Genomic DNA, 12,908 nt, shown 5'->3' on the forward strand with positions numbered 1-12,908 from the left:
CAGCATGATGCACTGAACTAACAGAGAGGTCTGCGGGGCCGGCCCCAATCCCAGCTATCGTGACCTCTCCCCCCCGCCCCCCAGAAGATTGTGCTACAGAGGACAAAATTGAAGATACAGCCTGGGGAGAGGGGTGGGTCTGCTCTGACAACATGGGAGCAAACAGAGAGAGAGGCCTGCACCCTGGCTCACCAAGGCCTGAGGACGATACTCTAGCTTGCAGCAGCCAAGGCACAGATAGGACGATAGGACCCGCCCCACCACAAGACATGACATCCCCTCACTGACCCACAACGCTGCAGGGGACAGCATTGGAGATATGGTTCGGGGATTGTGCCCTGTCTGACACCCCACCCCTCCACCCCTGGCAACACTGGGCAAAATATGAATAGATCACAATAGAGCAGTAAAGGGAGCAAAGCAAGGAAGTCCACAAGGAATCCCCAAAACAGACTTCAGACTTGGAGGCCAGGACTTGGCACCTCATCAGACTTGATTGGAAAACATATATAAGGGTCAACAGACAGACCTGGAATTATTTATAGGCCCCTTTTTATTTTCTTCATTTTTCAATGTCTATTTATATACAATAGAAAAGATAAATAATCCTGAGGAGAAAACAATGCGACTAACAGTTCCTTGGGTACACGGGAGAAGGGGAGGTAGGAGGAAGGGCAGGGGAGCCAACAATTGTAGGACAAGGGAACAACAAGAGATAAAATCAATGGTGAGGAGGGTGTAATAGAATGCCTGGTGGGGTTTGATAAAGTGCAATATAGCAAGAGGAACTACTGGGAGCTGAATGAAAGTAGAATATGATAGTGGGACAGGAGAAAATAAAAGGAAATAGAGGAAAGAACCAGGAAGCAAAAGACATTTATAGAGGTATAAATATAGGCATGTATATATGTAAAGACACTAATATATAATGATAGGGATACAGTTTTATGTACATACATTTATATGTTAAGTATCAAGGTAGCAGATGGACATTGGAGTTCTACTTAAGTTCTCCCTCAGTGCAAGAGTACTTTGTTCTAATAACCTGGTATTCTGTGAGGCTCACTTTCCTGACATGATTACTGAAGTCAAAATTGGTGCATAAGCAGTTGTGGTGAAGAAAGCTGATGCTGCCCTGCTATTACAAGATAAAGCATCTTGGGACTGAAAAGGCTTGAAGTTAAACAAGAGGCCATCTAGCAGGGAAGCAACAAAACCCACATGGAAGAAGTACAACAACCTGTGTGATCATGAGGTGTTGATGGGATCAGCTATCAGGCATCAGAAGATCCAAAAGAAACAATCACATTCATGTGAACAAGGGGGGTCAGAGTGGAGACCTAAAGCCCATCTGCAGACAATTGAACATTCCCACACAGAAGGGTCACAAGGAAGGGAAGAAGCAGCCAGACTTCAGTATAGCATCTATGAAACACACAACATTCCTGTAATTCTTTAATGCTTCTTCCCCTCCACTATCATAAGTCCAGTTCTTTCTAACAAATCTGGCTAGACCAGAGCATGAATACTGATACAGATGAGAGTTCTCAACATATGGAATCCAGGACAGGTAAACCTCACAGGAGCAATAATGGAAGTAGTGATACCATGAGGGTAGAGGGAAGGTTGGGGGAGAAGGGGATAAAGTGGGAACCAATTGCAATGCTCTACATATAACTCCTCCTCCCCCCCCCCATGGTGAGGGGGACAAACAACAGGAACGTGGGTGAAGGGAGACAGTGGACAATGTAAGATAGGAAAATAATAATTTATACTTTATCAAGGGGTCACAATGGTTGGGGGGTTGTAAATAAAGAGGAGCTGATGATACCAAGGGTTCAAGTAGAAAGAAAATATTTTGAAAATGATAGCAATACATGTACCAACGTGCTGGGGCCTACCTTGCTGGAGGGGTGGCGGCAGCTGAGGCCTGACTTGTCAAGTCCCAGGGAGACCTGGGACCTTCCCTGCTGGGGAGTCTGGGTAGCTGGAACCTTCTTTTCTGTCACTGGGGCCACTGAGGCCTGCCTGGCCATGTCTCAGGGACAGGTGGACTCTTCCTTAATTGGAATCGATAGCTGCTTTTATATACTTTGTTAAATTAAGGATCATCTTGATAATATAAATTACCTCTGCCATGTAAATCCAGATAAATGTATACACATGTTTTGGGGATAATTTAAAAGGATTTTAGATCATATGAACCTCATCCACTGATTTCAAGTTCAGGATAGTTACTGTTGATAAAATGACGTCCATTTCTTAGAAAGGGGCTGAAGGACCCTTGGGGTCTCTCCCGGTCCTTGTCCTCAACATTTCAATGTTTCCGTGTGGACACCTTTAGTATTTTAGTGCTAAGAGCCTAGCCTCAGGAGAATGACATAATTATTCAGCATTTAATTAGTTGCTGTTTACCGAACAGTATATTATATGCACTGTTATAGAGGCCTGGGAGAGTGGGTGTCTAAGGCATACAACATCAGCTCCATAGAACTTACATTTCAGTGGAAGAAACAGTTAACAAACAATTATATCAGCTAATGAAGACCATGCTTTCAGGTAGGCCTATATTCATTTTTTTTTGCAGGATTGGTGAAATACATCTGAAGAATAAGTAAGATAAATTTTAGAAAGTAGCTTATTTTGGACTGAGCATCAAAAATGCTTCTCTTTTGTTAGATTGAATTGCTGTATTAGCATCTGTGGCCATAATGTCCCAAATGCATTACATCAACTGGGAGAACTTACAACTTCTAGCACTTCACCAGTTGGTAAAGTTATTAATATTTTTCAAGGAAAATCGGGAATAAACACTGTGGTTGAGTGTCGATTCTGAGCTTGAATCCAGCATTTGAATCTTCATTCTGCCCTTTCCTGGCTGTGTGGTAGTTGGCAAGTCACTTCATCGCATTAAGCTTCAATCCTTAAGGCTGTTTCTACTGTGAAGCGAATAGTTTTACCTATATAATTAGATTGTTGTGAAAAATAGGTTAATAAATATGAAAAGCTTTCATATTGTCTCTTGCAATATCCAGTCTTGAATTTAATGACTTTTTTGCAACTGCCCAAACTAGTGATTAAAAAAAAACCATTTTATTTGCAACTTTCAATTTTGTGGCTCAGAAATATGGGCCGAGCTATGCGATAGCTTTTCCTCATTTTTTTGCTACATTAAGCCAAGGCGCTGGGCATCCTTTCCCAAGTGGCTTAATTCACGTATCTGGCACGTTGTAGGAGTAGCTGGAACCCTGGGACTGTTTGTCAGAATCCCAGAACGTGACCTGTTCAGCAGCCTGTCTCTAGACAATCAGGCTTCTTAGACGGCATCTCAGGGCTCATAAGTAAGTATTCCAATAGAGAAAGTGTAGACGTGAAGTGGTTTTAAAGGGCTGATGGTGGGAAGCATCACACTGGCATTTCTCCCGTATTTGACTGGTCAAAAGTAGCACAGAGAATCCCCAAATTCAAAGGAGAGGAATATGCAGGATAGAACTCAGCTACCCACGGGATAAGTCACAGAGACCTTGTTGTTAGGTGTCCTCAAGTTGGTTCCGACTCAGAGACTCTGTGTAGCAGAGAAGGAAACACTGCCCGGTCCTGCATCACCCTCACAATTGTTCTTCTAGTTGAGCCCACTGCTGCGGCCACTTGTCAATCCGTCTCACCCAGGCCCTTCTGCCTCTTCCCCGCCCCTCCGCTTCACCACGCATCATGACGGCACGTTCAAAGGATGTGAGACAAAGTCTAGCCATCTCTGCTACTGAGGAGCATTCTGGTTGTCTTCTTTCAAGGCTGATTTGTTTGTACATCTGGTAGTCCAAGGTACTTTCAATATTCCTTCTCCAGCACCTTAATTCAAATGCATCAATTCGTCCTTAGTCTTCTTTAGTCAATGTCCAACTTTTATATGCAGATGAGATGATTGAAATTGACCTGGGTCAGGTGCACCTTAGTCCTCAAAGTAGCATCCTTTCTCTTCCCAACTATGAAAACGTCTTGTGAAGTAGATTTACCCAATGCAATGTACATCTGATCTCTTATCTATTGCTTCCATGCACATTGATTGGGGATCCAAGCAAGATGAAATCCTTCAAAGCTTCAATATTTTCTCCATTTATCATGATATTAGCGATTGGACCAGTTGCAAGGTTTTTGGATATTTACAATGCAGTGTAATCAATACTGAAAGCTGCAATCATGAATTTTCATCAGCACGTGCTTCAAGCACTTCCTCACTTTCTGCAAGCAAGGATTGTTAGTGAGTCTTCCTCTAGCGCTGATGCCACATTTTTCTTCATATAATTCCTTTCTCTGATTAGTTTCTCAGAATACAGATTGAGTAGGTGTGGTGAGAGGATACAACCATAATGGACACCTTTCTTATTATGAAGCATGCAATATTCCCATGTTCTGTTCTCACAACTGCTTCTTGATCCACGTACAAGTTCCACATGAGCACTATCAATTTTTCTTGAATTCTCATTCTTCTTAAGGTTATCCATATAGTTTGTTATTACCCAGAGTCTACTTCATTGGAATCATCAACAAAACACAGAGAAACATATTTCTGGTATCATCTGCTTTCTGACAAGCCCCATCTGACATCAGCAATGATATCCATTATTCTATGTCTTCTTCTAAATCCAGGTTGAACCATCTTTAATATGTCATACACATAGAAATTATTTGATGAGTCATTCTGTAGTCTATAATCACTATCTCTTTGTTTTCCTCCAAATATCATGACTATAATTTTTTGTCAGATTGTAATAGTAAAATTGAGTTTAGCATTGCTTTTCTTTACTTGGTTGTATATTTGAAAATAATCCATATCAGTGATTGCAGATGGAAACTTAAAAAGAAATCTGTCCTACACAGCCCACTGAACATTAATTGGGGGAATATCCCTTCCAGGATAGCAAAGCTTTATATTTATGCTACAAGTAATATGAACTTGATTTCAATTATTTATTATAGCCCATACTCTCACTTATATTACTACACAGAGTTGTATATGTTTCTTTTCCAGAGACCTCGAATTTAGAGAAAAAAAATTGATGTCCGAGTTCATCAAAAACAAACAACAGTCACATTAGTAAATAATGGAAATTTCTTTGACTCATAACCACTTGACTAACCTCAGGCTGTTACTTCTTTCTCTCCCTGGTTCTGCACCCTCAAGGCATTCCAAATGAAGTGGGTATAATCCAGTGCCTCACAAAAAGTAAGATATGTTCACATTTTAAAATTTCTTATAAGAGGCTAATGATTGTGTGGCATTAATCTAAGCAGACATTTCCTATAAGCACACTTATGCTCTGTAAGTGATCAGCAATATAATGGAGATTCTGCATTCTTATCTACTGGGAGGGATCTCTAAAGGAGTATTTATTTGCCTTGGTCAGTTCTTGCTGATCCTTTTTCCTTTTTTATTTAATTTCCATCTGCCCCCCACCAGATTTAAAACTATCCTGGGCTGCATGGTGCTCTTTTTAGTTGTGAAGCTCAAGGTCAATTTAAAGGCAAGTCCCTAGAGAAACGAATATTTGTGCCTGGGTCATCTATTTCCCTGAATCTGTTGCAGCTCTTTTAGATATATATATAAGTGGGAGAAAAATAGATAAGCCAAATCTTCTTTCTTTTTTTTTAGACAAGGGACACCTATAAATGGAGCACTATTAAGCACGAGTTTGTAATATGACTATATTTATTTTGGAGGACAGATTTCTCCGATCATTTTATCCTCTGTCTTGAAAATAAAATGCCCATGCCTTGGTTTTATTTTCTTTCTAAACCATGATAATGCAATCCATTCTCATCTCATTCAACTTCACCTCCCTACCCCCACTCTGGTTCTGTCTCTTGGACACATTTTATTTTAAGTTCATCCCCCACCCGGCCCCATCTTTCCCAGAATTGCCACCTCCCCCCTCCCTCCTAAACTGTTTTAATTTGAGCAGTCAGGCTATTCCAGAAGGGGTATTGGCTGGTGGGAGTATTGATTCAGTAATGGAGCTACAGTTCAATTGTGGTGACAGGAAGCCTGATTTTTTCCCCCCACTTTCCTTAAAGGATGAAAAGATATTTAGTCTGGAAAGGATAAAATTTGTACAGTAAATCACCTGATTTTGCTTGTTCCATTTCTTTTGATTGCTTAGGCAAAACACTTGGCTTAGCAGTTTGATCTAAGTCCACACATCTGCACCTTCTGAATAGCTTTCAAAACGAAGGATGTCATTTCCCCGTTTGAAAAGAAAAATTGGCTGCTAGTGAGTGGGTAGTTGATATCCCCAGAGACTGTCATTCTTCTCCTGGGGGACCTACTCCCATCGTCATGCTGGGCCCCTTACAGACTTTATCTGAAGCACAGCTTGGTGGAAGGACCTCTAATTAGGAGCCTGGAGGACTGGGCTGGATACCCTTTTCTGCTCTCCACTACCTGTTGACAGGACCAGGTGCTTAGCTTTCCTTCTGAGGGTTCTCTTCCGCTGCCATTCAAAGCAAGCATGAGGAACGATGCAAGCTCTGGGTGGTTTTCAGTTCAAACTAGGCAAACAGAGTTACAACACGCTTAAACTATTTAATTTGGGGATAAAATTAGAATGAACCAGGTCAAACAAAACACTCTTTAAGTCTTTATATAAAGTAGTTCTTAGTGTCAGTTTAAATCACCATTTCTCTCTTTTGGGATTTTTCTTTGTTACCAAAACCCCGACCCATCTCCATACGTCTACTGATGAGACACCCAGGGGCCTGGCACAGGCTGCAAATATGGAACACGATGAGCCGATTTCCAAGCCTCAGTCACCTTTACGATACACAGCAGCATTTCCAATCAAACTGATGCTCACAGTCCTATTTCTGGCAGCCAGCTCCTCAGCCACAGGGTTGATACAATTTCTTTTTCTCTCAACACAGCACTTTCCCAGGGCATGTAAAGTCTGTGTTAATTATTTTGGCTGTTAGCTGAGAAAGAAGAAAACCTCGCATTTGCTAAATCCAGAATGACGAAGGTAGATTCAGAAGTGCTTTCTTTACAAAGTGGCTTGCACCTTGGAGCTAATGCAAACTTGCTTTGCCTCAGTCCGTTGATCACAAATATCAATGAATCATTTTGTCTTTATTAGCCTGTCTTCTCGGTGGTACAATGTATTTGACTTTCCTTCTGTCTTCCAGGAAGGCGGGGGGTGTGATAAACTGTCATTGGCAGTAAAAGTATTGAAGAGTCTTCTGGAGATGGGGAAACAGACACAAGGTTAGCCTAGCTCCTGAATAATAATAGAAATGGTAGAGATTGAGGGTGCTCCCTCAGTTCCCTCCCCCCCAACGTTTGGTAAAATCTTGCTTTGTGAGCACACGGCCTGTGTGAGGCTAAGGATATGGTTTCATTCATCTTGCCAAGACTCGGCCTTCTTTTCGTTTCCAGGCTCTTTAAAGAGGGACCCAAGGCTACGCTGTCCCTTAAAGATACACATGAAAAGGCAAAGAAGAGACCGGGGTTGAAATCTTGCCTTCTAATTAGCTAAGGTATACGTATTTTTAGGTGAACAGGAGATAATTAAGCAGCTTTTTAAATGTCCACATTAAAAAAAAACAAACCCACAGTCTTAACAATCAGAGCGCTCTTGTCTCACCTCCAGACACAAATTAAGTTAGTCTCCACATAAAGGGAACATTTCATAGGCCTGGGAACCAGAAGCAGTGGTGCAATTCATCAGGCCGGGGACTGCTAAGTGAAAGGCAGTTCGGCTCCACCACTCATCTTCTGGGGCATCATGTAGCCCTCTGCTTCTTTGACGATTTACGGTTTAGGAAACCCTGGGGAGGCAGTTCTACCCCGGCTTATAGGGACGCTGTACGTTGGAATTGGCTTGACGGCAATTCCAGGTTTTGTTGATTTCCCTGTCTTTTCATCGGTTTTCTTCCATACTGCATGTGGACTTTTGCCGTTGAGTCCACTGTGGGAAATATAGACCACGCATGTCTCCTGAGATTATAGGACAACAGTCTGGGCCGAACCAAGAGGATTCTACCATCACTTTTAAATTCAAGATGGAGAGGATTTGAATGGTTCAGCTTAGATCAGCTGAGGAGTCCTCCTTCCATTAACCGTGGCAAAGTGGTTGGTATGGAAACACAAGTGTGGCCGTGCAGACACATTCTACCATCATGCCATCGCTCCTTCTAACAGCGCGATTCCCGGAAGCCCGTGGAGTCGGGTTCTCTAAGGGCATTTGAACACACTCTGGGACCCGAACGTTCACAGGCACACCTCCCACACAAAACCCATCTGTGTTCTGACTTGATCTGCCTTTCACACGCATAGATACCAAAATGGACTTTTCTTTTGGTGCCAAAAGAGGAAATAAGAATCAAAGCTGAGGATGACTAATTAATTGTATTACTGTTTTTTATTAATTCTATAAATTCTTATTGGCTTTCATCATAAAGGGGGATTTTGCTCTTTAATATTCAGTATCTCTCTCTCTCTCTGTCACACACACACATGCACAGACACACACACACACACACACATACCACAAACCAAACCAAATGTGAGTCAATTCTGACTCACAGCAATGCTATAGGACACAGCAGAATGGTACCTTTGGATTTCTGAAAGTATAAATCCTCATGGGATCAGAAATTCTCCTTATTCTCCCAAGGAGTGGTTGGTGACTTCAAAACAGGGGTCCCAAACCAACATGCAACTCACTATACCACCAGAGTCTATGTATCTATCACAGTCTGAAAGTTCATTATGCTGTTTAGTGTGGGTATAACTTTGTCCATTGTCTTGGATACTTAGCGGGCTCCCTTCCATTAGAATCTCAGCAATACATTTAATTGATAATAATTTTATTATCATTTTTATTTTTAACCTTATGGAATTTACTACTTTGAGGATATTGTACCTCCTTTTCTGGGGCTATAATTGTCTTATCATCCCTATTTTCCATGTTTTGTATTATACATTAGTACTTTCATTGAAGATTTTATTTCTGCTTTAACATTTTACCTTTCAAGCAATTGTTCCTTAGTTTCTGTTCCTTTTATGGAGATAGTAGTGTTTCAGGGATAAAATGGTTCTATTTTATCCTCTGAATCTATTGCTAATAAATTTTCCATGTCAGCATAGATTTTGTTTCCTTCATTTCGAGGTTTGTTGTTTGGTTGTTGGTGTTCTGCTGGGTTGGGTTGATTTGTCTTCTGTGTTAGAGAGTGCCCTCAGATCTCTGGTGAGCCTTGAACACGTGCTCATATGTAGGGTATGTGATTTGTTTAATTATAGCTTTACTTTTTTTAAAGAACATTAATGTATGTCTTAAATCAGACAAGGACAACACCGTGACAAAGACATATTTTCCAGATGAGGGAGACCATTAGAATGTAATCATAATGGTATCCAGATATACAGGACTTTAAAAGAGACATGCGGGTGTGGGGGGTGATGTCAAGGAAACCTGTCACAAATGCATGATTGGCAGCAGATCAGTGCATCACTTTCACAGCTGGGTTACTGGATTAGGAATAGGCCCTGATTGGAATAAGTAGGTTATATGTAGCTTTCATTGTCAAGTAGTATTGAGCTGTCCCTGTGGGGATGCGTGCAATCAATATGTTTTGATCTTTATCTTGTACCAGATACAAATTTTCTCCAGTCCAGTGAAATCAACTTGACTGCCAGAATCCTGGGATATGAGGGAGAGGAGATGCATGAATTTGACTATAGATGGATGCATTTCCTCTTTTCAGGACAGCAAGCTTGACTCGAATGTCTGTATTAGTATCTTTCACTCTTGATAAGCTCTACAGTACACTAAAATGATTAAATCTCTTATCCAACAAAAATGAAAGTTGGGCACATGTTTGGCTGAGCAACATGGGAAAAATATCTGCTTCTTAAATAGACTTTAAACCCACCCTCTTGTTCTTAGTTCACAATCACTTGCTATTCTATGCAAATGGTCCTCTTTTACATCCCTGCTTCAAAAGTTTTCAGAAGGTCTCTAATGCAAATGGAATTCTTTTCTTAGCTCTATTCAGTGACAGGATTTAGCTTTCTAGAGTATCTAATTTAATACTCATTCTATATTCCTAAATTTTGTGACTATTAGTTTCTTTCACACACTATATATTCTTGTGTATGCATGCTAAAAATCCTTATTTTAAATATTTTAAAATTGTGGAACTTTTAAACCATGAAAAATAGAAAGGCAAAAGCAAAACCTATTGCTATAGACCCGGTTCCAACTGATAGCAAGCACATGTATCACAGAAGGACTGCTTCCTAGGGCTTCGAAGGCTGTAAACATTTGCAGGAACAGAGTCTCGTCTTTCTCCTCAGGAATGGCTGGCAGGCTCCAGTGGCTGACTGTCTTGTCTGGAGCACAAGGGATTGCCCTCGGTGTCATGAGTTCCCTGCGAGAAGAGCACGTTACATCTCCAGGTACCCATTCTACACAGGTTTCATAAATTGATTGCTAATTTGACTTAACCTATCTCTTCAGCCCTTCCAAAGGTTTACCCAGAAGGTAAATAACTTTTTTTAAATTATGGGTTATACATTAGGCCTAAGTAACAGTAATGAATACAATCTAATGACCAACCCTATGTTCAGTTTTCTTCTATTATCACAAAAATATGCTTAAAATTTTTTATTTTTATAAACTTTGCAGCTATTTTATTTACAAGTATACATTTAACACAATGAAATAAAATAAACACTGATGTATCAAGCTTAGTTTAGAGTAGTGTAACAATAGGTGTTTTGATGATTACATTATTTTAAACAATGAACTACACTGAAAATTAATGCCAGTAAAATTCTTGGTCATAATATTATTAAGAAATACAATATATAATTTGAAAACAAGATTGCTTAAAATTTGAAAATGGAAGTGAACTCATTTGGGCAGTCAGAGTTTTAACATAATCTGAAAGTTTTATGTGTGCGCGTGCAGGCGTGTGTGAGGCTCTGACCCAAATGATGTCTTTCAGGTTAACAGAAGAAAAAAGAAGCATAGTTTATCTTAAGGAAAGGAAAATGGGCAGTTCGCTTCTTCAGGCAAGGTATATCCCCAGTGTCCTCAGGTTCTGCAGTAGGATTACATCACTGAGCAGGAAGACTTTCCTTGTGAAGTTGCATTTTTTTCTGCCTCCAAAATTATCCTTCTGAAGACATCAATAGCAGTCTGATTCTCTTTAGCAGAAGATTCCAAAAAAGCTGCATTACAAGATCCTGCTAAAGCTTTCCCTTCTTCGTAACTGGTCACCCTTTCCATATGTAGATCTTTCTTATTTCCCACCAACATAATGGATATTTGAACTTTCCCCACCATAGCCAACAATTTGCCATGGATAACTTTAATCACCTCAAAACTTTTGATTGATGTAACTGTGTACACAAGAATATGACCATTGATATCTATAGAGTATGTCTGAGGAAAGATGGAATATTCATCCTGCCCAGCTGTGTTCACAAGTTGAAGATAATATTCTTGTCCATTTACTGTGATCAACTTTGTAAAGGTGTTCTCAATGGTTGGATCGTAGGAATCAACAGATTGGCCTTCAGCAAACTGTATTGTCAATGAAGATTTCCCCACAGATCGGTAGCCCAGGATGGCGATCTTCCGGGACTTGGCCTGCTGCATCTTCATGGCCTGCCTGCCCGGCACGCACCTCACCCCTAGCGGCTGCAGCTGTGCTGCGTGGGCTGTGGGCGGCGATGGGAAGCCGCACGGGGCGCTGCGGCGGCTCTCGCGCTCTCCCCTAAAGTTTTTCTTTTTAAATTAGGATTTATACTGTGTGGCTGATTAGCAAGCAAAAGTAGTTGGCTTAACCATTCACCGTGTCACTGCCATATCTGAACTCATTTCTGCAAAGGTGTGCCATAAGTAGGTAAGACTACATGTCCAAGATCAAAGTGAAAATCTTTTGACTAAGCCTGTTCTCTAAGGAAAATTATATATAATGATCCTTTCATGCTCAATGTACTCTGGAAGGTTTGGAAAAAAATCGTGTCCTGGACATATGCATAGAGACAAGTTCTATCACCAAGAGGGCAAGGCCATGGGCAAGTGTTATTTTCTCTGAGCATAGGAGCAGTGTGCAAGAACCAATGGTGCTGAAGGAAAACGCTCAAGCTGCCCTGAAAGAATTAGCCCAAAGCGGGGCTCCAGAGAGTGATGAAATACCAATAGAATTTTTCAACACACGGATGAAGTACTGGAAGCACTTACTCATCCATGCCAAAAAATTTTGAAGAAAGCTACGAGGTCAACTTTAGAGTAGATCAATATTTGTACTCATACCCCCAAAAGGTTACCCCCCAGAAAAGATCCAATTGTAGAACAATATGATTACTATCACATACAAGTAAACTTTTGCTGAAGATCATTCAAGTATGGCTGCAACAGAGCATTGACAAGGACAGGCTGGGGATAGAAAAGGGGATAGAACAGGGGGTGTCATTACTAATGTCACATGGATTTGACTGAAAGCAGAGACTACCAGAAATGTATTTGCTTGTGTTTTATTGACTATGCAAAGGCATAGGCTTGCTGGATCAGAGCACATTCATGTAAGTGTGAAAATTCCAGAACACTTGATTGATCTCTTGCAGAATGTATATAGGGATCAAGAACAAGGGAATACTCTGGTTTAAAATCAAGAAAGGTGAATGTCATGGTTGTATCCTCTCCCCACACTTATTCAATCTTTATGCTGAACAAATAACCAGAGAAGACGGGTTATATAAAGAAGATTGTAGCATCAGGATTGAAGGAAGGCTTATTAACTACCTTTGAAGTGCGGGTGACACACCTTGCTTGCTGTAAGGAGGATTTGAAACACGTGCTGATGGAGATCAAGAGTTGCAGCCTTCAACACGGATTACGATTCAG

The 12,908-nt window shown here is 40.8% G+C and overlaps 1 pseudogene; it reads right to left on the reverse strand.

The window, feature by feature from the left end:
* Positions 1 to 10,990: 10,990 nt before the first annotated feature.
* Positions 10,991 to 11,657, reverse strand: LOC142441485 (GTP-binding protein Rheb pseudogene; annotated as a pseudogene).
* Positions 11,658 to 12,908: the final 1,251 nt, after the last annotated feature.

Source organism: Tenrec ecaudatus, chromosome 2 (assembly GCF_050624435.1).
Source record: "Tenrec ecaudatus isolate mTenEca1 chromosome 2, mTenEca1.hap1, whole genome shotgun sequence".
Classification (NCBI taxonomy): domain Eukaryota; kingdom Metazoa; phylum Chordata; class Mammalia; order Afrosoricida; family Tenrecidae; genus Tenrec; species Tenrec ecaudatus.